Raw genomic sequence first — 27,003 nt, forward strand, 5'->3', positions numbered from 1 at the left:
TAGATTCGATAGTTGGCTGGGGAAATACCAAACAATGTATAGTCTGAATGAAGTTTGGGATGGGATAGTCGTTCAATATGGAACAAACGACTATAGGGACCTTTCGAGGTTACTTTCCACGTATAGGGAAGGGACTCCCCCTGCCTCCTCTGAAGATAAGGGGATTACCTGGTCGCCAAGCACGAGCTCAAGGGAGAGTTCCAGCTAGTTTTCTTGTCACTTGTCTATTTGTTTCCATTACCCGTTTGCTTCACATTTACTTTAGCACTTTAAGCTCATTTACTAATGTGATTTGACTATGTAGGCAATATGGACTCTAACCTCGAAACCATGCTTAACAGCTGCTCGGGAGCCAAGCAAAGCAAGCGCCCGAGAGCGTCACAAAAAGCTGGTCAGCCTGCTAAAGTCCCCAAAAGAACCGAGGTGACTCCTCCTCCTCCAGCCCCTCAACGCCCGAGTCAAGTCGTGACCTCCAACTCCCAGATCGCGGTTCCTGTGAAAGTTGTTCCTTCGAAGTCTCCTGCCCTTCAAACGACCAAACCAGCTCCGAAGAAGCCGGTTCCCACTCGGGAACGCCTGCTGTCGATTTTGACTCATTCTGATGAGTACGTCATCGATGGCGCTGCGGGGACTCACGGATCCACTCTTGGCTTGGATGTCCTATCTCGAGTGGGCCAAAGCTTCAACAATCTTGGGGCTCCTTAGTGGTTGTTCCTGGTCAACGCTCGGGACTCCAGTGTCCTTTACGATAAGAGTACCGAGCTCATCTCCTCAGTAATTTTTCTTACTTTGTTATTTGTTTGAGTTTTACTTGGAACATGTTCTGACTTAATTTGTTTGTGTACTAGGCTATTGTTGTAATTGCTCAGCTGAATTACAAGTTGAACAATGAGGTTCATTCGAGCATGTCATATGCTCAAGAGTCGAAGAATCTCCAGCTTAAGCTCGCTGACGAGTTCAAAGTTGCCAAGTCGAAGATGGAGGCCGAGCTCGAAGAGAAGAACTCAAGAATCAAGGAGCTCGAAGAGAGGAGCTCCAGGGTCGAGGAGCTTGAAAAGCTAAACGCCAAGCTCGAGGAGGAGAAAAAGTCCACCTTCGAGATAATGGAGGGTGAAAAGGCTCGCCTCCTTGAAGAATTTAAGCAAAGGAAGGATCAAGCTGTGGATATGGCCATGTACAGGATATGGGCCAACAATGCCGATCTCGACACAAGCTTCTTGGGTACCCTGGAGGGCGAGCTCGTGGCTAAGTGGCAAGCTCGGCTGGAGGCAGAGGAAGCTGAGAAGGCTAAGGAGGAAAATGCCGCGAGGGGGATGCTCCTGCTTCCTAGAGACTCGATCATGGGCTGCATCCCATTAAAATTTTTGTAATAGTTAGAACTTTTTCCATTTTTATGCTTTCGAGGCATAAACAATTTATAGCTCGTAAAAAAGCTATTTTTTTGTTTATCCAAGCTTACACTTGATATTCTTAATGCTATGCTCGACTTAATATTTTTGCCTTACATTTCTCATATCAAAATATTTTAAGCAATTTATATTAAATTTTTCCTTTATGTTTGTTTGTTCATACAAACATCTGTTGGATTTTAGCTCGATTTTTGATGCATTCATGCATAGTTTGCTCGATGTATCCATATCCGATCTCGTTTTGTGTCAAGGTTAGATCTTACTTTTACCATGCACTCTGTAATGACCCGAAGTCCCTAATGCGGTTTAATGGCTAGATTAGTAGGGCGGGAAGGCCATAATTGTTTTATTACGCCATTAAATGAATATATGCATGTTGATGTGAATTATATTATAATATGATGTTATATGCATGCATGTGGGTCCACATTTAATTATAGGGGTGTTTTGGTAATTTGGCCCGTTGAGGGTATAATTGTATATTTGTATGCATGTCGGTGATATATTGTTGAGACCACATTATAATGTGGGTTTGTTTGAGCTATTCGGCATGAGACGATCTTGGAATATTAATTAGCGGACTAGTCATAACAGGTTTAAGTTCGAGGCTCAGGATGAGTCTCGGTGTGATTTTAATGATTAGAGTGTTACTGGGAATTAAAGGGTAACGAGATATAAATTATTGGTGTTTGAGATTATTGAGAATAGTGGGAATTGGAGAGCGTTAATTATGATTAACGAGATAGGTGGGAAATACCAATTTTTCCCTTGGGAGCCTTTAGAAACCCTTAATTTACCTAGGGGTATTTTGGTCTTTTTACCCCTAGGATAGATATAAGCCATTTTAGGCTGTGAAAGAAGAGAAAAACAAAGTATCATTTGAAGCTTCTCCCGTACCTTCTTTCCTTCAGCTATCTTTGTGATTTTTGAGTCATTCTTGAGGATTCAAGCTTGGGAAGTAAGCCTTGGGAGTTTGGGAGTGTGTTCCACCATTGAAGAGCATCATAATCTGAGTTTGAGGTAAGTTTCTAGCCATTGAATTCCCTGGTTTGCCCTGTTTTGGCTCTGGTTTGCTGTTGAGATTTCTAGATTGGATACTTGGTTTTGTTGGGAGTTTTGGCTAGGGTTCTTATGGTTGTGATGTTTGGCATATGTGAGGATTGTTTTTGGGTTCATTTGGCACTAGAAATGGGCTTTGGAAGCATTGGAATCGAGTTAGAACTGAAGGAGTCGAAGAAGGAAATTTCAGGGGGAAACTCGTCTGGGGGTAGCGCTACAGCGCCCCTCAGAGGGCGCTATAGCGCTACACGGGATGGTTTATGGGCGGTTGGAGTTCTGAGTATAGCACTGGGGCGCTAGGGAGCAGCGTTGTAGCGCTGCTCTATTCCTCCAGAATCCCGTTGTGAGTGTTTTTAAGGGATTTTGGCTCGGGGTTTCAATCCTTAAGGCCCGGGATCGAATCTACTCACCGTGTGGGCATGTTTCGAGGTCCCGAGAGTGGGGTTTAGGTTAAGACCCTTTCAATGTTGATTTTTATTAATGGAGGTTATAATTGGTTGTGATTAGGTAACCGCTAAGGAATCAAAAGATCAATCGTTCTCAGGAGTTGTTCTTATTATATTTCTCGCTTGAACCAGAGGTAAGAGGACTGCACCCCATATGTGACATGCAAGGTTGTTCATGAGGCATGTTGATTGTGTAAATGTGGTCATGGATTTATTGTTGAATGCTTAGCAAATCTTGCTCACTTGTGCATGGTACTGACTAATCAGTCAGAATTGGCAAAGGTGACATTATCAACTGTGAAGCTATGACTTATTAGTCAGGTTCGGCAATGGTACTGGGCATTGGTCACACAGTGCTGACTCATAAGTCAGGACGGCCTTAGTGTGTTCAACGCAAGCCAATAAAGCGCTTGTGAAGACTTATCCATCAGTCTCTCATTTGTTAGATCTAATTGATATCTGCATTAAATGACTCAGAAGAACGTTAATGCCGGACAGACCTCAAGTTTGATGAAAACTAAAAGCGCTTATGAGACTTACCCATCAGTCTCTCATTTGTTAAATTGGTGACTTACCCATTAGTCTCCCATCTGTTAAGTTAGAGACTTACCCATCAGTCTCTCATCTATTTAAGCTAGTGACTTACCCTGCAGTCACTCATCTGTTAAGGCTAGTGACTTACCCAGCAGTCACTCATTTGCTTAAATTAGTGGCTTGCTTGTCAGTCACTCAGTGTGGTTTAATAGAACCTCAAGTGTTGAATCACTCATCTATTTAGAGCTATAAGCTTTGTTTGATTATAATAATGATCAGTTGTTAATATCTATATGCATATCTGTGTTTTCTTGCTGGGCTTTGGCTCATGGGTGCTATGTGGTGCAGGTAAAGGGAAAGAAAAGCTCACCCAGCCTTGAGTGGAGAGCTTAGGTGGTGATGTGTACATATGCGGCCGCTTGACCACCACGGTCAAGGAGTTCTCAGAGGAACTAGGGGGGGTTTACCCTATTTTTTTCGCTTAGGTCGGCGGGTTTGTAAATTTGAAACAGTAATGACCATTTTGAGTTGTAAATAACTTGTAAATGTTTTTATGGGCCCATGAATAGTTTTATGTATTTAATAAAATATATCCTTTCCTTTTTATTGGTTTTCCACCTTAGCCTGTTAATAACACCTAGATGCACGTTTTAACCAAAGGACTCGGGTAGCGAGTCAAATTTCCGGTTCACCGTTCACCGTAACTGTTCTGGTGTAACCAGGGCGTTACACACTCGAAAGTACTTAAGTGGTATGTAAGATAAGTAGTTTAGTTATATGTTGCTTTTTCTAGTCACTTTTCCTCTTCCTCAAGTAGTCTTTTGAGGTTATGAGGTCAAAACTATTGTCGCAAAATACTCCAGCCTCGATCTCGACTTAGCTCGAAGTAGGTTTATTTTTTTCCAACTTGTGTCGATTATTTTTAGCTAGTTTGTTCCAAACCTATTTAGGTCGTGCATCTAGTTATTTCCAGACACTTATTAATAATCTGGTTGCGTCCAAATTATCCTAGCACGCGCATCTGGTTATATCCAGACACTTATTTCGAGCATATACTTATCACTTTTATGTCGGGTTAATTATCCAGACATTTTTATTTAATGTTATTTATTTTTTCAATCTTATGGTATGTATACCACTGATGCCCCCTTAATATCCTATGAGTGTGACCATAGGTTATTAAATTTAGAGAGTTTGCAAAAAATACAACATATAAGAACCAAAATGACTTTTGATCAGAATCGAATATTTTATTAATAATTTTTTTGTAAGAACAGACATGCTTGGTTACAATGAGACATCATTCCTACACTATTGATAGTAAGGTCGTAGATGCTCGCCATTCCAAGCTCGTGGTACCAATTCTCCGTTTAATCTCGCAAATTTATAGACTCCAGGTCGAATAATTGACTCGATCTGGTAAGGTCCTTCCCAATTAGGTCTGAGTACGCCAACAGTCGAGTCCTTTGTAGCTAGGAACACACGCCTTAACACCAAGTCTCCCAATCTGAACTTCCTATCCCAAACTTTTTTATTAAAATATTGAGTGGCTCGCTGTTGATAAGCTGCATTTCTCAGTTGATCTTCATCTCGCCTTTCTTCAATAATATCCAGACTTACTTCAAGCTGGGATTGGTTCGAGGCTTGATCATAAGCATGGCTACGAATCGTGGGTATTTCGACCTTGATTGGTAACATGGCCTCGCACCCATATGCCAGGGAGAAGGGGATATGCCTTGTTGAAGTGTGAGATGTGGTTCGATATGCCCACAAAACTTGGGGTAACTCCTTGGGCCATTTTCCCTTAGCTTCTTCTAACCGCTTCTTCATAGAACTCTTGAGAGTTTTATTTACCGCTTCGACCTGGCCGTTTTCTTGGGGATGGGCAATGGAAGAAAAACTTTTTATTATTCCATTTTTTTCACAAAAATGTGTAAACAATTCACCGTCGAATTGAATACCGTTATCTAATACTATTTTCCTGGGCATTCCATGTAATATCCAACATTTTCATAATACATTTATTTATAATAAATCAGAGTTTTAATACATAAAATGTACAAGTTTACAAATTTAAGAAATAGTAATGGAAAAATAGTGTTTAAAATATGATTTTATGTTTTTAATGAGATTAAAGAGAGAGAAACTTGAGTAGTCAAGTATTGGACCCAAATGTCATATAATTTTAATTGAGGATTTTTATAAAATTAAGAAAGTTTTGCTAAAGGGCTTATTTGAAAAGAATTTTAATATTTTGGGTCCAAGTGTAATTTTAAAAATAATTTAAAAAAAAAAAAAAAAAAAGAAAAGAAAAGAAAAGGCTTCAGCCTTTCTTTTTTTACCCGAGTCTCTCTCTCTCTCTTCAGAAAACCTCTCTCTCTCTCTCTCTCTCTCTCTCTCTCTCTCTCTCTCTCTCTCTCTCTCTCTCTCCTCTGCGTATTACTGTTGCCGACGACGCAGGAGTACTTTCCGGCCACCATTTTTAGCCACGCGCCGGACCGTTGGATTCAGAGGCCTCCGAACTATCGACCCACGCGGGAATCTAGAGCTCACTCGCCGATTAAACGCCTCAACCACTCGATTTAAGTTCGGCCACCCCGCGACTTCAAAGTTGCGATTCGGCCACCTCGGGCATCCGTTTGCCGATCCGTCACCACCATCGTGCTCCTCGTGTTGTGGGCTTCAAAACCCAATAACTTGTTCCTACATCTACCATAGTTGGGTGGTGGGCCCACCACGAGCCACCGCGATCCACCGTAGACCGACGATCGAAACTTAGTGTTCGAGGTTCCGAAGTACGTTTTGAGTCTCAGAAAATCATCGTTTGACTTATTGTGGAACCCGATCATTTTGGTATAATTTCTTTAACCTATATATTGTGATTTAATTGTGATTGATTAGAGTAATTGTTATTATGTGTATTTATAGTATATAATTATATATTATTGATATATGGAATATTTTCTGTAATTTACTGGCTGTCTGGGATTATATATATTTTGATACAGGTTTTGATTTTGGAATTGTCCACTTTATAGCCGTTGTGCTGTCTAATTTTCTAGAAAATATTAGATATTAAATAAAGTATAAAAATACATATTTAATTGATTTTATATTAATATGGAAATTATTATGATTAAGTAATTTTAATTATTATTGTTATTATTTTGTTAAGTAAATCAAGAATACAGATTCATATATATATATATATATATATGAAAAGTATGATTTATAGTAAACCTATTATCTAACTATTATTATTGTATATTAATATTTGAATACTAAAATAATATCAAATATTAGTTTCTTACAGTTATTGATATTTGTAAGACCAATGAAGTTTGGAGAAAGTATATTTATTATATCACTGGAATTGATATTATGACTAATTAATAATAATATAAATATTTATATTTATATTATTATCATTATATTGATTATTACAACTTTATGTTAAAAATATGATTTCTTTTATAAAATGACTATTTGAATATATACATCCATATACGTATTGCTATTGAAGTATTTTGTTATTAATATCGAAATAAGTTTAATTATAGACGATAATTATTATTTTTGTTGGGATTATTATTATTATTATCATAAGGGTACATTATCTTATGAGCAAGGTTTAAAGCATGGTTTTATATGAAGAGTTATTTGCATTACGTTGATAATAATTTATTATTATCATTTATATAGTTTCTGGTATTATTAATATACACTATCAATAGTGTATATTTATGATTTTGATAGAATTTAATAAATGATGTGCCTTGAATAGGATTTGTATGGATTTGATTGATTGACTCTTGGTGAGGAATTTTAAAATAAGCTAAGGACCTAAGGTAAGTAAATCTCACCTTTTGTGCTTAAGTGTAAGATGCATGACTACATTGATTGTGTACATCTGATGAGTTAAGTATGGTATGATGATGATGCATATGATAAGTATGTGAAGAATGGTTATATGAACACCATAAGGGTGTTGTGTGATATGTAATTGATGAATTCTGTGATATGTGAAAGATGTCTTATTTGGTTAAGAATGATATGAATTATGTGCAAGTATGTGTTCTTATGTTGATGGATATGTGGATTACTCTATGTTCATGATTTGTTATATGTTATGATATATGAAGCGTTTAAGTTTTTAGGCTGGAAACCTTAGACCTGAGCCATAGCTCTACGTTAAGGTATAACAACGCCACCAACCCAAAGCTTCATGTATTATGACTAAAGATGTTTTGAGTTATATGAGATGTGATACAATGCCTTGATTGAATACCATCAACATGAGTCATGAACACGAACATTGGCATTTCAGCATCAGCATGTATGCATGGCATGTACAGTTATGTGATACATTATTATGTGATATAAGACCATGCATATGAATATAAGAAAAGTTATGAAATGTCTTGAAAAGTATTATGTAAAGTTAAACATTTTAATGACACAAGGCTTAAGCAAAGTGATAATAAGATGTTTAAAACGGGTGCCACTGTTTTGATGAAGCAATCAAGTAAGTTCAGTAAAGAAGACGGAAGTCTATAAGACTTATAGTGGCTGCCCACTAGTGTGGGCTAGGTCAGAGTTGACCATTCAGATATGTTTGCCATGTTTCCGTCTTTCTCCTCCATATGTGTAATAAGTATGGCAGCTATGGCAACGATGAAATGAGTGTTATGATGAGCCTAGCTGAGATGATGGCTAGCCGGAGGAGAACCCATGGGATTCTATATGATATGTGTAACAAGCCCTGCAGGCATTGGCTGAATCAAACAGTGTGCACAAGTGATATTGGGCCCATAAAAATGTGAAACTAAAAGAAAGAGCATAAAAGTAAAGTTTGAAAGTGCATGAGCAATAAATGAAATTCATAAGTATATAAGTCAGCATATTAGTATATGTGCACTACAAACTCACGACATTCATGTGTATGTGTATGCATGAGATTTGCTTACTGAGCGTTAGCTCATTATGTTATTTTCCAACATTTTTCCAGGTGTGGCTTTAGCTGTTGAGCAACTTGTGGAGCACGGACTCAGTAGCAATGCAATAATGGTTTAGAGTTTTCATATGGCTGCCTTAAATTTAAAGTATTCATACGTGTAATAATTTCTACTAATAAGTTTATATAAAAGTTTTTAATTTTTCTGTATTTCTTCGTATCAGTTTATTTAATTCTTTTGGTCAAGTGCCTTACATACTCGCAAACCCTAGAATTACGAGTATGTGGCAGACGTACCCTACCTTAGGGACGTTACAAATGGTATCAGAGATTTGAGTTTGTAGATGTCGTGTACTCGTTATGTTATTAGATTTTGGGATCTGAAATGCTACTGAGTTCCGCCACAAGACAAGCCACACGTTAATGGTTAGTATAATTTATCCATATTTTAGTTAATGTATGTTAATGATGTTGTATAATTGTATTAGAAACTCATTGTGTGTTTGAGTTTCCATGATATAAGTATGAGTTTGGATTGAATGAATATTCTCATGCACGGTAGAGGAATTGAAGTTTGTTATTTATCTGAATGCATGACTTTATTATTGATGTGATAAATAATTGATGATTTATCGATGTCGATGTTTGGATTGTTAATTGATATTCTCAAGCTTTGAAAGTGACCTATCAGTTCAGTTAGTGTGTTAAGGGTTAATATGTCAGGTTAGTGTTTTGGAGAGCAAAGTTTTAGGTTGTTGCTGAGAGCACACATAATAAGAGACTTTAGTGAAACAGTAGTAATATATAGAAAAAAAAAAAGAAAAATACATAATACATTAAGGATTGGGGTTTTGGACACGTTCTACCTCGTCAATCAACTTTTGTTGTTCAACTCTAAGGGTCTCCCCAGTAGTTTGCAGTGTCTGAAATTTTTCCTTCATATCGACTGAGTAGTTAGCAAGAAGTGTAGTTAAAGTCTCATTCTCCTTAACCAACTTCTCCTTCTCTCGAGTCAATGCCTTGTTGGCATTTCTAATGGTTATCATCTCTTGTTTTTGTGTTTCTATATACCTTTTCAAGTGGTCAACCTCTTGTTCTCTTGCAAGAACCCGTTGGCCTAGGTTTGAGACCGATGCTGCCGCCTGAGTGGTAAGAACTAAGGAATCTTTTACAGCTTGTAGGTCTGACCTATGGGATAAAATTATTTGGTCTTTAGGGGTGAGTATGCTTTGACCTATACTAATGGCCACCTTTTTATCGAGCATAGCTGAATCCTCCACCGTGACAAGGCCAGTATCAGAATAAAATTTGGGAAGCCAAACTCTGGGAAATTGAGTATTTCGTTCTGGGATGTGTACCGTAGGATACACCATTAGCTGTGGTAGGGGTGCAGAAATTTGTGGTGAAGATGCGATAGTGGGAAGATTTGGCTCAGGTAAAGCTAAAATTAGGTCTAAGTTCAGCTGAGATGATGAGGATGCCATGGATTGCTTAGCTTGAGTAATGGACGGAAGTAATAATGATTTGGTTTTCAAAAGCTTGAGATTGATTGTGTTTTAGTGTGTATGTGATGAATTTTATTTATAGAAAAATGTGTTGAACTGTTGGGTCATTGGATCCTTGAATTTGTTTGTTTTCAAGATAGATATCACAGATTTTATCTTGTTCAATGTGTTACGCTACCCTCTCTGATGATGAAAGTCAAACTTATTAGATGTTGTCGACATGGAAATCACTTCTATTGATTTTGCGATCCTGATTTGAACATGGAAACAATTTGTAAATTGTTGAATGAATCGAGGTGATAAATGTTATTTACTGAATTACTCTGTAGTGTGAATTACTTTCGGCGATTAAATTATAGTATATTAGCTGTTTTATCCCGAAAGTAAGATAATGTATTACTTGTGTGAAGTGATGACTGAGTATTATTGGTATAGGTGTTGAAATGAGACATGTCTAACTTATTAGACATGTGAGAATTATTCGTTTTAGTAGATGAAGTGGTAGATTGGTCAGTCAAGACTTATCCCATGTTTTATTCAATGAAGGGATACTAAGCTAAGTGTGTGAATTTCCGAGTGGCCACAGTTATTTGCATTCTAGCATAGTATCAATGTGCCCTTTATTATTTTATACATTTGGAAAAAAAAAAAAAAAAATTTGATTTTTAAATGTTTTCTTAGAGAAAGAATGAGAGTCAGGCTTTTCTGAAATGGTACCTAATGAATGGCCTATCTCACTATTTCTCATTCAGGGCAAGCGGTCGGTTTTGACAACGAAAGGGTTTCATAAAGACTTGGTTTTAAAGAATAATCTTCATCGGCTATATAATTGTTTTCTAGTTATCTAATTTTATGCAAAAAAAAAAAAAAAAAAAAAAAAAAATTGACTGTAAGACATGAAGATCAAGGATGTTTTCATGATGATGGTCATTTTATCTTCTTACGTTATGTGGTTTGTGTTCAAAAGTATGGATGATGATGATTCATTTGTATTTTCGTATACATTCATTGTAATTTATACTATTGTTATAGCTTATTTCCTTTCTTTCTATATTGTAGTCCTCATGTGAGGTGTTTACACATCCTCGCCTTTTTATATATGATAAGGATTACAAGTCAGGAATAAGTTTTGTTTTCGTGGTGAAAGTAAGTGTTGTGTATAAAATGTTGTTCTGTTTATTTGTAATGGTAGTTCTTGTCTCCGATTATCAAATTTTAGTTTGAAATTTCGAGGACGAAATTATTTTAACGGGGGAAGGATTGTAATATCCAACATTTTCATAATACATTTATTTATAATAAATCAGAGTTTTAATACATAAAATGTACAAGTTTACAAATTTAAGAAATAGTAATGGAAAAATAGTGTTTAAAATATGATTTTATGTTTTTAATGAGATTAAAGAGAGAGAAACTTGAGTAGTCAAGTATTGGACCCAAATGTCATATAATTTTAATTGAGGATTTTTATAAAATTAAGAAAGTTTTGCTAAAGGGCTTATTTGAAAAGAATTTTAATATTTTGGGTCCAAGTGTAATTTTAAAAATAATTTAAAAAAAAAAAAAAAAAAAGAAAAGAAAAGAAAAGGCTTCAGCCTTTCTTTTTTTACCCGAGTCTCTCTCTCTCTCTTCAGAAAACCTCTCTCTCTCTCTCTCTCTCTCTCTCTCTCTCTCTCTCTCTCTCTCTCTCTCTCTCCTCTGCGTATTACTGTTGCCGACGACGCAGGAGTACTTTCCGGCCACCATTTTTAGCCACGCGCCGGACCGTTGGATTCAGAGGCCTCCGAACTATCGACCCACGCGGGAATCTAGAGCTCACTCGCCGATTAAACGCCTCAACCACTCGATTTAAGTTCGGCCACCCCGCGACTTCAAAGTTGCGATTCGGCCACCTCGGGCATCCGTTTGCCGATCCGTCACCACCATCGTGCTCCTCGTGTTGTGGGCTTCAAAACCCAATAACTTGTTCCTACATCTACCATAGTTGGGTGGTGGGCCCACCACGAGCCACCGCGATCCACCGTAGACCGACGATCGAAACTTAGTGTTCGAGGTTCCGAAGTACGTTTTGAGTCTCAGAAAATCATCGTTTGACTTATTGTGGAACCCGATCATTTTGGTATAATTTCTTTAACCTATATATTGTGATTTAATTGTGATTGATTAGAGTAATTGTTATTATGTGTATTTATAGTATATAATTATATATTATTGATATATGGAATATTTTCTGTAATTTACTGGCTGTCTGGGATTATATATATTTTGATACAGGTTTTGATTTTGGAATTGTCCACTTTATAGCCGTTGTGCTGTCTAATTTTCTAGAAAATATTAGATATTAAATAAAGTATAAAAATACATATTTAATTGATTTTATATTAATATGGAAATTATTATGATTAAGTAATTTTAATTATTATTGTTATTATTTTGTTAAGTAAATCAAGAATACAGATTCATATATATATATATATATATATGAAAAGTATGATTTATAGTAAACCTATTATCTAACTATTATTATTGTATATTAATATTTGAATACTAAAATAATATCAAATATTAGTTTCTTACAGTTATTGATATTTGTAAGACCAATGAAGTTTGGAGAAAGTATATTTATTATATCACTGGAATTGATATTATGACTAATTAATAATAATATAAATATTTATATTTATATTATTATCATTATATTGATTATTACAACTTTATGTTAAAAATATGATTTCTTTTATAAAATGACTATTTGAATATATACATCCATATACGTATTGCTATTGAAGTATTTTGTTATTAATATCGAAATAAGTTTAATTATAGACGATAATTATTATTTTTGTTGGGATTATTATTATTATTATCATAAGGGTACATTATCTTATGAGCAAGGTTTAAAGCATGGTTTTATATGAAGAGTTATTTGCATTACGTTGATAATAATTTATTATTATCATTTATATAGTTTCTGGTATTATTAATATACACTATCAATAGTGTATATTTATGATTTTGATAGAATTTAATAAATGATGTGCCTTGAATAGGATTTGTATGGATTTGATTGATTGACTCTTGGTGAGGAATTTTAAAATAAGCTAAGGACCTAAGGTAAGTAAATCTCACCTTTTGTGCTTAAGTGTAAGATGCATGACTACATTGATTGTGTACATCTGATGAGTTAAGTATGGTATGATGATGATGCATATGATAAGTATGTGAAGAATGGTTATATGAACACCATAAGGGTGTTGTGTGATATGTAATTGATGAATTCTGTGATATGTGAAAGATGTCTTATTTGGTTAAGAATGATATGAATTATGTGCAAGTATGTGTTCTTATGTTGATGGATATGTGGATTACTCTATGTTCATGATTTGTTATATGTTATGATATATGAAGCGTTTAAGTTTTTAGGCTGGAAACCTTAGACCTGAGCCATAGCTCTACGTTAAGGTATAACAACGCCACCAACCCAAAGCTTCATGTATTATGACTAAAGATGTTTTGAGTTATATGAGATGTGATACAATGCCTTGATTGAATACCATCAACATGAGTCATGAACACGAACATTGGCATTTCAGCATCAGCATGTATGCATGGCATGTACAGTTATGTGATACATTATTATGTGATATAAGACCATGCATATGAATATAAGAAAAGTTATGAAATGTCTTGAAAAGTATTATGTAAAGTTAAACATTTTAATGACACAAGGCTTAAGCAAAGTGATAATAAGATGTTTAAAACGGGTGCCACTGTTTTGATGAAGCAATCAAGTAAGTTCAGTAAAGAAGACGGAAGTCTATAAGACTTATAGTGGCTGCCCACTAGTGTGGGCTAGGTCAGAGTTGACCATTCAGATATGTTTGCCATGTTTCCGTCTTTCTCCTCCATATGTGTAATAAGTATGGCAGCTATGGCAACGATGAAATGAGTGTTATGATGAGCCTAGCTGAGATGATGGCTAGCCGGAGGAGAACCCATGGGATTCTATATGATATGTGTAACAAGCCCTGCAGGCATTGGCTGAATCAAACAGTGTGCACAAGTGATATTGGGCCCATAAAAATGTGAAACTAAAAGAAAGAGCATAAAAGTAAAGTTTGAAAGTGCATGAGCAATAAATGAAATTCATAAGTATATAAGTCAGCATATTAGTATATGTGCACTACAAACTCACGACATTCATGTGTATGTGTATGCATGAGATTTGCTTACTGAGCGTTAGCTCATTATGTTATTTTCCAACATTTTTCCAGGTGTGGCTTTAGCTGTTGAGCAACTTGTGGAGCACGGACTCAGTAGCAATGCAATAATGGTTTAGAGTTTTCATATGGCTGCCTTAAATTTAAAGTATTCATACGTGTAATAATTTCTACTAATAAGTTTATATAAAAGTTTTTAATTTTTCTGTATTTCTTCGTATCAGTTTATTTAATTCTTTTGGTCAAGTGCCTTACATACTCGCAAACCCTAGAATTACGAGTATGTGGCAGACGTACCCTACCTTAGGGACGTTACATTCCATATCGGCAGATGATGTTTTTTACCACAAAGTCCAGGACTTTTTTCGAGGTAATTGTTGCCAAGGGTTCGGCCTCGATCCATTTTGTAAAATAATCGACCGCGACCGCAGCATACTTTACTCCACCTTTGCTGGTTGGGAAGGATCCTATGAGATTGATTCCCCATACTGCAAATGGCCATGGGGAGGTCATCATGGTTAGCTCGGATGGTGGAGCTCGCGGAATTGTAGCGAATTGTTGGCATTTATCACATTTCTTGACATACTCGAATGCATCTGCTTTGACAGTGGGCCAGAAGTATCCTTGTCTTATAATTTTCTTTGATAGGCTATGCCCCCCAGTGTGGTCTCCACAAAACCCCTCATGAATTTCTTCTAGGATTTTCTTTGCCTTGGGAGGAGTCACACATCGGAGTAACAACATAGAATGCCCTCTCCGATATAACCTCCCCTCCACAATAGTATATCTCAAGATTTGATACATCAATTTCTGAGCCTTTTTCCGTTCTACTGGGAGAATGTCGGTTTCGAGGTAATCAACTATTGGGGCCATCCAGTTTGGTTCAGATTCATTCATGCATACGTCTTCCCCTTCACGCTCGCTAATACTGGGAGTCGACAGCTACTCTATTGGTACTATGTTTAGCATGTCGGCTTCGTTGGATGTGGCGAGCCTTGCTAAGGCGTCCGCATTTGAGTTTTGTTCTCGAGGAACTTGCTCTATGGCATAAAACTCGAAATGTTCGTGTGCGGCCTTAGATTTTTCTAAATACGCAACCATTCTTATGCCACGAGCCTGATATTCTCCTAGAATCTGGTTAACCACCAACTATGAGTCACTGTAGTAGTGTATTGCATTGGCCTTGAGTTCCTTGGCTATTCAGAGTCCTGCCAATAGAGCTTCGTACTCAACCTCGTTATTAGATGCTTCGAAGCTGAGCCTTAAGGCGGAGCGAAATCGATTTCTTTTTGGAGTGATCAATATGATTCCTGCCCCCGATCCATTTTCGTTGGAAGATCCATCGACATAAAATTTCCATAGCTCGCAGGCTAGGGTTGTAACTTCGTCATCAGATACTCCAACACATTCCACGATGAAGTCTGCTAAAGCCTGCCCCTTTATGGTTGTTCTCGGATGATAAGTGATCTCGAACTATCGGAGTTTAACAGCCCATTTCAATAATCTATCTGAGGCCTCTGGTTTGGACAAGACTTGTCGCAGTGGTTGGTCAGTCAACATATGGATGGGGTGTGCTTGGAAGTAAGGTCGGAGCTTTCGAGATGAGTGGATCAGGCTGAGGGTCAGTTTTTCCATTAAAGGGTATCTCGATTCTACCCCCAGTAACCTCTTGCTAACATAATACACTGGTTTTTGTACCTTCTTGTCTTCTCGGACGAGCACAACAATGATGGTGTGCTCGGTTGTAACGAGATATAAGTATAAGTTTTTTGGACGACCTGGTTATATCCAGGACATATGCCCCCCAAGTAATTAGGAAAGGGTCTTTCATGGTTACTTGACTTTACATCCACAAATATACACAATAATGTAAAAAGATTTAATTCTCATTACTTAGTAAACAAAAGATGGCTTTTCTGATTAAGCCTTACAAAGGTATCGTTGATAATATTTCTTCAAATGGATAGTGTTCCAAGTTCGTGGGACTGCTTCTCCATTAAGCCGAGCTAACTTGTAGGTTCCTTCCCAAGCGCCTTTGTTTCTGGGATTTCGCAGGCACGCTTTTATCCAAGTGGAGGGTGTGCATGATGACGCTCGGACTGATCCCCACCATGTCTTCATGAGACCAGGCGAACACGTCTAGATTCTCCTGCAGAAACTTAATCAGCTCCGCCTTCCTTTCGCTGCATAGATTTTTCCCGAGCTTCACCACCCTCGAGGGATCTTGTGGATCAATGCTTACCTCCTCGAGCTCTTCAACGGCCCGGAGCTTAGATCTATCCTCGCCTACTCTGGGGTCGATATCATTATTTAGGATGATATTCTCCCATTTGGCACTCTGAGGTTTTTCAATCTCAGGATTAGGCACAAGTTCCTGAGATTCCTCATTTCCGCCCTAGACGGTCATCGTTACCTGCCCGGGTTTTGATCTTCCCTTCATAGAAATGTTGTAGCATTCCCTGGCAGCGAGTTGGTCACCTCAAACCGTGCATATCCCCGATGAAGAGGGGAATTTCAGCGCGAGGTGGCGGATGGAGGTAATGGCTTCAAACGCTATCAGTGTAGGTCGACCTAAAATGGCATTGTACGCGGCGGGACAATCGATGACCACAAACTCGAGGAGTTTCGAGACTGTCCGAGGTCCCTCTCCCAAGGTGATAACCAACTCAATCATTCCTATTGCCGCCGATCCTTCTCCAGAGAATCCGTATAGCATCATGGAGGTGGCTTTTAGCTCGGTGACAGATAAACCCATCTTTTCCAGCGTAGACCGGAACAGTAGGTTTATCGAGTTCCCATTATTGACCAGTATTCTCCTAACCCTCCGGTTAGTGAGATGAACGGCTACGACCAGAGGGTCGTTGTGAGGGAACTGGACGTGGCTGGCATCTTCCTCGGTGAATATGATTGGTTGCCTCTCCAATCGTTGCTGCTTTGGTAGATGCTGCTCAAGGATGAACTCCACTCCATAATGAACCTTAAGTTCGTTGACGTATCTCTTTTGGGCACCCCTGCTTGTGCCAGCCAGATGGGGACCTCCGGAGATCGTGGAGATCTCTCCTCCTATCACGGGAGGAAGGACGTCCTGATCTACCCGAGACCCGGGCTGACTTATCGGGGCTTCCGGAGCTGGATGGCCGGCGGGAACTCTATTCCGCACGTACTGAGCCAAGGGTCCGGCTCTGATGAGAGTCTCGATATCATCCTTCAGGTGCCTACAATCATCGGTATTATGGCCAATGTCATTGCGGAACCGACAAAACTCGGAGGGGTCTCGCTTACCCTTCTGGTGCTTCAACGGTTCCGGCTTCTTCCAGGGGAGGCGAGCAGATTTTGCTAGGAAAATATTCTCCCTAGTGTGTGTGAGCTCGGTATAAGTCGCATAGACCGGTTTAAATTTTTCTATGGACTTGTTCTTCTTTGGGTCGTGCTGGCCGCCTTCACTGCTCCCCTTTCTCTTGCCTCCACCAAACTAGTTATTCTGTGTAACGGTTTGTGTCGTTGTCACGACGTCCGATCCCACTCCAGCGGGCTGTTCAGGGGTCTGGCTGGTTCCCGCGGTTGATGCTTACGCCTCCTCCAGGTTTATCCATCCTTGGGCCCTATTTAGGAATTCATTTACGATACTGACTCCCATTCTCTTGTTCACCCTCAGATAATCGGTTGGAACCATCTCTGCCGCGAACTTTGCTAAGCGGTCGAACTGACGAGCATATTCCGCCACTATTAAAGTACCCTACTTCAAGTTGGTGAACTCCTCACCCTCGTAGCGAGTACAGCCGAATTGTAGTAATTTTTGTGGAACAACTCCACAAATCGGGTCCACGTCATGGTGGCAGCATCATGGGATTGCTGGACCAAGTCCCACCATATCCTGGCATCTTTCTTGAGTAAAGACGAGACGCAGGATATGCGGTCTGCATTACTGAGGTTCATGTGGGCCAGAATCGGCTCCACATTCCTTAGCCACTCTTCTGCCTCAAAGGGGTCTGTAGTCCCTTCGAAGTTTGGAGCGTGCTGCTTGCGGAACCTCTCATATACTGGCTCCATGTGCTGTACCGGATATGGAGCGTAGTTCGTCATAGGCCATCCCCCATATGGACCAACTTGTTGGGGTGCTGGGGCCATTTGCTGTGGCTGCGGCTGTGGCGGAGGCTGAGGCTGAGATTGAGCCTGTTGGCGTTGTTGCTGCAGAAGTTCCTCGACTTGCTGTCGCAGTCTGGAAATCTCCGCAGTGTTGTCAACTGGCGGTGCTGGTGCGTTACGGCGAGCAGTAGCACGCACTCCCCTTCGGCGAACTGGAGGGACTTCATTGGTTGCTGGAACGTCGTTGGAGGCGTTTCCGTTGGTGCGTGCAGATCTTCGGAGTGACATCGTAGCAGAGTTCTAACAGTTGAAAGAAACATGTTAGAACTTTACCTAATAGGCTCTAAGGCAAAACTTATTCTAAAACAAACATATCTCGGACCTATTTATTATGACTTTTTATGAAAAGTTATATAAGTCTTTATTTATATTCAGAGTGGGTTTCTATACTTAGAAAAACAAGTCATCTTTATTTTCTAAGTGTGTTTCTAATCATCCTATATGACTTAATTCTCAGGCTCGAAACTTATCTTTGTTCCAAAGTTAACCATATTGAGGGATGGCTGGGATCAGTAAAATCGTTCCCACTACTATGGCCCCCTAACTCTCAATAAGGAAACTTGGTTCATTGATTTGTATCCACCCTCACTGAACTTAGTCATTATTCATTTTATTTATTATTTATTATGATTGCGAAAATAGAATCAAACTCATACATGAAAATAAAATAGCATGTTATTCATTTGGAAAAACAATTTTCACTTATTACAATCATAAAAACAAAATAAATAAAACAAACAATAAAAGCTACTAATCTAAAAATCGGGATCTTCTACATCCGATCCGTCATCTAACATATCATCATCTATCTCCTCATAATCATCATTATCATGAGCATCAAAATGCCCTCTAGGAAGGTTTGTGAGAATTCTATGTTTTTGCTCATTTGTGAACTGAAACTCGAATTTTGCGGTGAACCTAACTAAGAGGAAATAATATCTCATTGCTAATGGTAGTTCATTCTCATCATTCATGTCTTCCCATATTTCTTCTAAGGCTGCTATTACAGTATGAAAATCTTTAAATAACCTTATTACTAGTACATATTGTTCCGTTGATCTTAACATTATTTGCTTAGCCTCTTGAAGGCCACCTATCTCTTGGTGAAACAAGAGCAATCTTCGAGTGATCCTTTCTAGTACTCCTACGGTGTTTCTTGACTCCCTTATTCTTTTTAAGGCCTTAATGGCTCGGATATCTTGGTAGGTTAAAGCTTCGTTCATACTTAACTGAAAACATAAACACTAAGGTTGTTAGCTATACACATAGGCAAAATAACTTGTAACTTAAACACTTACTTGGCGGTCAGATTCGGAGCTTTGAGCGTGTGTATCGAGGAGAACTTCATGCGAAGGAACCGTTTCTCTGATACCAACTGTAATGACCCACTACTCTAGACTTTAGGACCATTAATGAAACTATACATACAAACCTTAATAAGACTTACATTTGCGAAAATACCATAAATTTATTAGAAACTTGTAGAAACAAAAGTTACTTTCATAAAATAAGTAGGATATGGGTACCCATTGTCTTTAAAACAAAACATAACTTAAAGTAAAAAGGAGTTACATAGAAAGTGCGGAAAATACATGTAAAACCATAAAAAAGTAAAACAAAACTACATCCTCGAGAAATTGAACTCTCGACTCCTTGCCTCCATTCACCATCGATACACATTCTCTAAGCATCCACGAATCTTACCGCCTCTAAAGCTATTTTCCTGCACATAAAACAAAAAGGAATGAGCCTAATGCCCAGCAAGAAAAATCTAACACATAGTCATAAACATAAAATTTCATAATAAACATAAAGACATATCATAACACTTATTGCATACACTTATTATAATGGTCATTATTACTTGGGGTCCCATAGACTAAACAAGTCATATGCCCATGAGATTAGTGGGGTCCTACTAGCTAAGTAGGTCATATGCCCATAATCTATTGGGGTCTTGTTAGTCATATGGGTCATATGCCCAAGCCTACAACATACATATATATCATAACATAAGAAACATAAGATAACATATAAGACATATAACATATGCATTTCTATCATATTTTCCTTACCAAAGTTACCGGGATATGTGGACAGCGTTGGGACTTTGGAACACTCCTAATAACCATTATGAGAAAGAGTAAGTCTAATGAAGAAAAAGAGATGAAAAGGAATGGGAAGACTAAACCATTGAAAAACATGCTTACCGAAACTTATGTGCTCAAGAACTTAGATTTCCTAACCAAAATAAGAATGAGGTTAGGACACTGAGTAGAAGGCTATGAGAAAGAAAATAACATAAAACAAATGAACTAGAGTTTTGGTTTACCTCAAAGACTTGTAAGACCAATCTACACCACAACCGAAATACTATAGAACCTTACTTCCCAAAGTGTTTGATAAGCTTATGATGTTTAAGCTTATGATTTCCCCAAAACCCAGGTGTTTATACTCTCACACTCACTTAGCACTTGCAGCCTCTGAACTTAGAGCAAAAGGTGAATAATGGCTGGGTACTAGGTCCTATTTATAGAGTTTAGGAATGAAAGGATCTTGATTTTACTTGAATAAAAATAATAGCTTTTTAGGGGAAAATAATTTGAATAATCGTTCAGCAGAGGCTGAAGACTCGTTCAAAAAGATGCTGGACTTATCAAGAGGTTGGATGGCTGAAAGGAAAAGAATTCAAAAACTTTTGAAAATACACTGAAGGAGGCGATATATCGCCCCCTGTAGGCGATATATCTCCTGGGCCAGTATGCCCGAGGCTGTCGTGCATCGTCTCGTGTTTTCCGTATCTACGTGCTGCGATATATCGGCACACGCTGATTAATTAAACACGAAATTACACATTTTTAGCTAAGTTTGAATGGAGTAAACAGCCTTGACTAAGCCCTCAACGTATTCAAAGCTGCTGACTGACCCTATAGCATTCAAACTTTACTCCTTATTAAATTTAATCCTCAAAATATTTAATCCTTAATCACCCATTCATAACATGTGCTTAAAATCCTATTGGTCCTCATCTAAACCTTATAGTATAATAAATATTATCTTAATATCAGTCATATTAATCAAACCTTAGGTTAAAATTAATATTCTTAAACTATAGGTTAAACTTAGAAAGTCTATAAGTACTACTATGAGTGTCCAAATAATTCCCGGTCTGAACCAAAATCCCACAGTTACAAAGATAATACTATACATACTATAATACTACTAAATAATTAGCTAAGAAAAGTTCTTGGACTCTACAGGCTGCTGCCTTATGTTCGCCAGGGTGTCGGACTTAACACGGGCAGCCTGAGAAGCTCGGAAGGCCCTCTTACAGTCAGCAGAGAAGGTTTTCCACGAGCTGATTGATTGCTTTTTACTCTGTTTGAACCATTGCCTGGCCGGCCCAGTCAAGGTGGAAGGAAATATTAAACATCTCAGCTCGGGACCAATGTTGTGGGCCATCATCAAGGTATTGAACATACCCAGATGATCTGACGGGTCCCCGTCTCCGTTGAACTTGGACAAGTGAGGCATACGGAAACCAGGTGGATACACCGTTGCTGCTATGTTGGGGGCGAATAGCTCAAGTTCGTCCCCTAAATCATACTCATCTTTTTCTGATAAGAGCTTCCTCATCAGCTCCTCCATCTGAGCCAGACGCTCAAGGGTTTTGTCCTGACTTCCTTGGTTGTTCCGGGGCTGTTCAACAGCTCCGGATCCGTTGTACGCGTTAGGCGGGTTATTGTCCCTCCTATCTTGAGATAGGTTATATGGGACATTCCCGCTGTCATGTACTTCGGACAGGTCTTCCCTTTGGCAAGCACGGCTGTCGTTTCCAACTAGGTCTCCTCTCTGAGAGTTTAGGCGATCTCGGAGGTCACCCCTCGGGGTAGCCTGAGGACTTTGCGCCGAGCTCAAGCGTTGGCGCAGGTCTCCGCCGGAGAGATCACTTCGATGGCTTCCGGTCCAATAACTTCCATTTGAGAAGCTCGGAGCCCGCCGCTAGGGATGAGGATCCGGGACTTCTCTGGGCGCCCGGCTACGATGGGAAGGTCCGACGGAAGGAGGATTTCTCCTACTGCTCCCATGAGCCGGAATGTCTCGGACTGGCTGGGGAGGAGACGGGTATCTTATTAGTGAAGGAGGATGTCTGACCGGGGATGCGATCCTATTCCCGTCAGGACGGATCAAGTTAGGTCGCGGCAGCTCCGCTCTACCATCCTCCGCGTTTTGTGCTCGGCGGTCTGAGCGGGGTGCAGGACGGCTGGCCGGGGCGGGCTGTCGTTGCGAGCCCTCCCCGGATCTCCTTCGTGAGCTTCCCCGAGCCCTCCTGGGTGCGCTCGAGGGCGGAAGTGAGCTGGGAGTTAAGGTCCGGACCGATCGGCTGAACTGCTGCTCGGCCCTAGGAAGTTCCTCAAATGTGGTCTCCCGATGGTGCGACGTGGGAGTAGAATTTGATGTTGGGGGTCTGACCGACCGACTGGGCCTGGACCGATTACCCCGGCGGGACTTATGAGTCTCACCGTGCCCCTTTCCAACGTTAGCGTCGATTGTAAGAGGGGGTAATCGGGCCAAAACCTCTTGAATCTGCTGGTTTGCTCTCGCCAGCTGACTCCTCAACTGTGCATTTTCCATTTGTACCGCCGCGCAGAAATCTGGGTTCGGATTGTGCGGCCGGGGAGCCGAACTTCCAGTGTTGTCTTGGCCTATTGGCTGCTTGCCCGGGCGCTGCTGAACCTCAAGGTTCTGATCATCGGACATGCCGGCATGGTGGGCCTCCTACCCATCACGTTGGTCCGCCTCGTTACCATGTCTTGAGCGAGTGACTACCATGGTTGGGTATTTGCGATAGCACCAATCTAACAACTCTCAATGAAAGCACCAAACTGTTGACGCGATTCTTCTGCAACAGATAATTATATGAATAAGAGAGGGATTAGTGCTAAATAATGAACCTTAATAGATGAATGATCTCAAAGGAAGATCATTTGAACCTTAATAGATAATTATATGAATAAGAGAGGGATTAGTGCTAAATAATGAACCTTAATAGATGAATGATCTCAAATACTTTTTTAGGTGGTTCAAAGGTAAAATCCTTCTAGTCCACCAGCCAATATTATTGATATATCTCTGATATTCCTTACAAGGTATTTCTTTACAAATTAGAAGCCAACCATTTGCAACTCCCAGGGTCTCCATATTTATAGGGAGAGGGCACCTGAGAGTTGGCAAGGGAGGTCATCCTGTGACCTTCTTACCCATCATGTCACTTTTGTGACATTCATGATTAATTCCTAAAACCTGACAATGAAGTGTGGTCTAATCAATAGGTAAGGGGGATAATGGGCCGCATGGCCCAACCCAGTCGTGGGTGCCTAAACACGCACGTTTAGGCTGCGTGTCCGAGAATTCAGGAATGGAGTATACACGTGATGTCTGATATATGCACGTTTACATTGCGTGGTTGACTTTATAAAAGGTCAAAGGTGTCAACCCAGCTCGTATCCCGAGCATGATATAGTCTCAGCCCGTGGTGTCCATACTGCTGACCTGACGCCTTAGTAATCTCACTAAACCTTTGGTTACCTTGAGCTAAAGAGGTAGAGCCTTGTAACAGCAGCTCCGGGTAGGTGTCTTCCACGTGGCTAATATAATTATGCCTTTTCTCAGCTCGCTAATAACCCGTGGATATTTAGGGCGTACAACTATTACCAAAAATATCTTAAAACACATTATTTACTCATATATTGTACCACCTTGCAGGGTATACCAAAATTTGAAAAAAAAAATTAGGAAATCCTGCTTCTTGAAATATTTTGTTTTTTCTGGGTTATAAAATGTTACATTTTTGTTACTTACGATACCAGTAAAATACTGATTGATTACTTTTTTTATATAAAAACTTTATTTTTAAATTATATTATTTTAGATACCTTTTGTTTACCTCCAAAATTTATTTGTAGATTTTAATATATATATATCCAATTAGTTATTTTTAGGTTATATTATGGTATCTTATTATTTAATATATATTTTAGTAACTTTCAAACTTATTATTTTAGAAACTAATTAGTTGCTATATAGTATAACAAGTTAATATATAGCTTATTAATAAAAATTAATTTTGTATACTACCACTACAAGAATTAATGTCATTTGCGGCGTAGCTATTAGCGGCGGACTCAGTCCGCCGGTATTGTACAGGCTATTAGCGGCGAACTAGGGTCTCTGCCGCTAATAATGTGTGGTTATTTTTAAAAAAATATAAACAATATATATTAGCAACGGACTTACCGCTCAGAGATATGGCCGATGGAAGTAACTGAGCTCCGGTAGTGCTCAACCTCGAAAAAAATCCTCCTTTGAGGAAGGGACCGAGAGGGCCTGGGAGGTGTTCGGTCGTTTTGAAGTATCCTCCATTAGGGTGAATGAGAGCTCACCAAGTGGAAAGAATATGGTGACTTTAAGTTTGGGTCTAATGGAATAGGTTTGATCTTGGGATTCGGGTCGGGATAGGCTGCGACTCGAAGTCTCTTCCTTTTTCTTTCCTCGACCTCCTCGATTTGGCATTGGAAGTGAGCTCATATGTCTTCTTGTTTGAACTGTTCCTCGTGCTCGCGAATCAGTCATTGATTTCATGTAAATAGCGATTTAGGAATAGGAGTTGATGAATGGTAAGGGATGGCAAGCTCGGGCCCCCACTAATTCTCTGAAGACTGCGACATCTAACAAGAAAGAAAAAGGTGAGGGCCAATAATTTTAAAGAGTGGAAAAATTTATCTTGATAACTCGAGTTTGCAAGCTCGAGATAACGAGATTGCCTCAATCGAGACTAAAGGCTCGAAAGGGCGAGATTGACTCGAATGTCTATCCCAAACTATTGTAAATTTCGGGCATTAAGAGTGCACCCTGCAAGAGTGGGATGGATACTATCAGTTTAAAACAAAGAGAATCCCGAATTTCCAGGGAAAAAGTTGGCAGTTACCCAAAAAGGCGATGTTTTTGGGATTCGTGCATTAAAACTCTAATCTGAAACCCTATTTCTTAAGCCACACGAAACTTACGACTGAAAATATCATATTACTTGAAAAACCTCGTTTTTACATGTTTCTACCAAAAAAATTTGTGGTCTAAACCGTGATTCTAATCACCCCAAATCACAAACTTGCCTAATGCAAGGGTGAAGCCTTAAAAATCTGGTAAAAACCAGAAGGCCATTATCAAGAACAAATGAAAAGTATAAAAAAATAGAAGAATATCAAAGGAAAATCAGGAAGCTTACACAAATTTGTTCGTGGAAACAAGGAGATCATCGACTGAAGAATGGGAAGCATGAATGATCCCATAGAGTTGAAGGTACTAGGATTCCTTCGCTTCTTTGGCTTAGAGAACATGCAAAGAAAATCTTGGGGTTTTCTTTTTCTCTCTGGTACGTGCTTTCTGAGGAGTAAATGAAAGTGATGAAGATGAAGGGGGTGTATCTTTATATATATCCCAGAGGGGATGTCAAAGGTCGAAAGGATCTGGGCCCTTGGTTTGAATTGAAAAATGATCTGATGGATGGGGTTTAATTTTAACATTAGCGGCAAAAAGGTCCTAGGAAAGGACGTGTGCAGAATAGGGAGGTACACGAGTACACTCAGTATGCAATCCCCTAACGATACATGTCTGCACTCGAGTGAGGTAGGTGGGCATGTTTTTCGAAAGTGAAGTTCAAAAGTTTCATTCTCATAGGATTCGAACCAACACTTTTGAGGGGGCAAAATGTTATACCCAAATTTCGAGGATGAATAAATCAGCCTCGAAATGTAGGCTCGAAAAGCATAAGCTCGAAAATAACAAGCATTGGCTGAACACTTGTATGAATATGCATGATTCCTGATCTGTTGTTATTAGTGATCGAGCACAAGTTTAAAAGGCTCGAGCTTAATCTTCAAGCTCGAAAGAAGGAATCTTCAATGACGCATATGGATGTTATTCGAGCCTTAGTTGCAAACTCGAAGGTATTGATCTCCGAAAATTGAGTTCGATGAAACCACCAACTGAGGAGGGGCTAACCGAAATAACAAGCTCGAATGTATGTCGATCTCAAAAGCGCGTTAATCTTGCATGCAACAGCTGTTAGGAGATCCTTATTCTTTAGGGATTTTTTGTTATCTGATAATTAAATCTCAATTATCATGGGATATTATGTATTTTATTTCATTTATTTCATATTAGAATAATCAGTTGTAACTTCCCCGAAATCAGGGGAAGATATTCATCCAACCAACTTATAAATAACCTGGTAATTTTCATTTGTAGCACGCACAATTTGGTACTAAGAATACTTTGTTGAATTGCTCTGAGAAAGCTTTGAGAGAGTATCACAAATCAATAATATTGACTTGTGGACTAGGTAGATTTTAACTGCTGAACCATGTAAAAATCTCATTGTTCTTTTCTTCTTTTATGAATCTTTGTTTAGTGCTCTTCACATTTAAATTAACAGAAAACGACGTCAACATAATTGATTACCACTAGTTACCATGAATATCATAGCAAGCTATACTAATAGTAATCGGTTAGTTATATTATAGGTAACTACTCCTAAGATAGTAATAAGTTACCTGGTAGTAATTGATTACTTATAATATATATATATATATATATATGGTTACCCCTAATAGGTAACAAATTACCTAATGGGAACATCCAAATTTGAAAATATATATATAATATAAAAAT

At 38.9% G+C, this 27,003-nt stretch overlaps 1 long non-coding RNA gene across 2 annotated transcripts; it reads left to right on the top strand.

The window, feature by feature from the left end:
- Positions 1–5,524: 5,524 nt before the first annotated feature.
- On the top strand, positions 5,525–14,337 carry LOC133801360 (uncharacterized). 2 transcript variants are annotated; one of them, XR_009876849.1, is made up of 4 exons: positions 5,525–6,301; positions 7,233–12,026; positions 12,958–13,021; positions 14,182–14,337. It is a non-coding gene; the product is annotated as an uncharacterized LOC133801360 (long non-coding RNA). The 2 variants fall into 2 exon arrangements; XR_009876848.1 differs by having other exon boundaries at positions 12,958–14,337.
- The last annotated feature ends 12,666 nt before the right edge of the window (positions 14,338–27,003 follow it).

This window comes from Humulus lupulus, chromosome 9 (assembly GCF_963169125.1).
Source record: "Humulus lupulus chromosome 9, drHumLupu1.1, whole genome shotgun sequence".
Classification (NCBI taxonomy): Eukaryota; Viridiplantae; Streptophyta; class Magnoliopsida; order Rosales; family Cannabaceae; genus Humulus; species Humulus lupulus.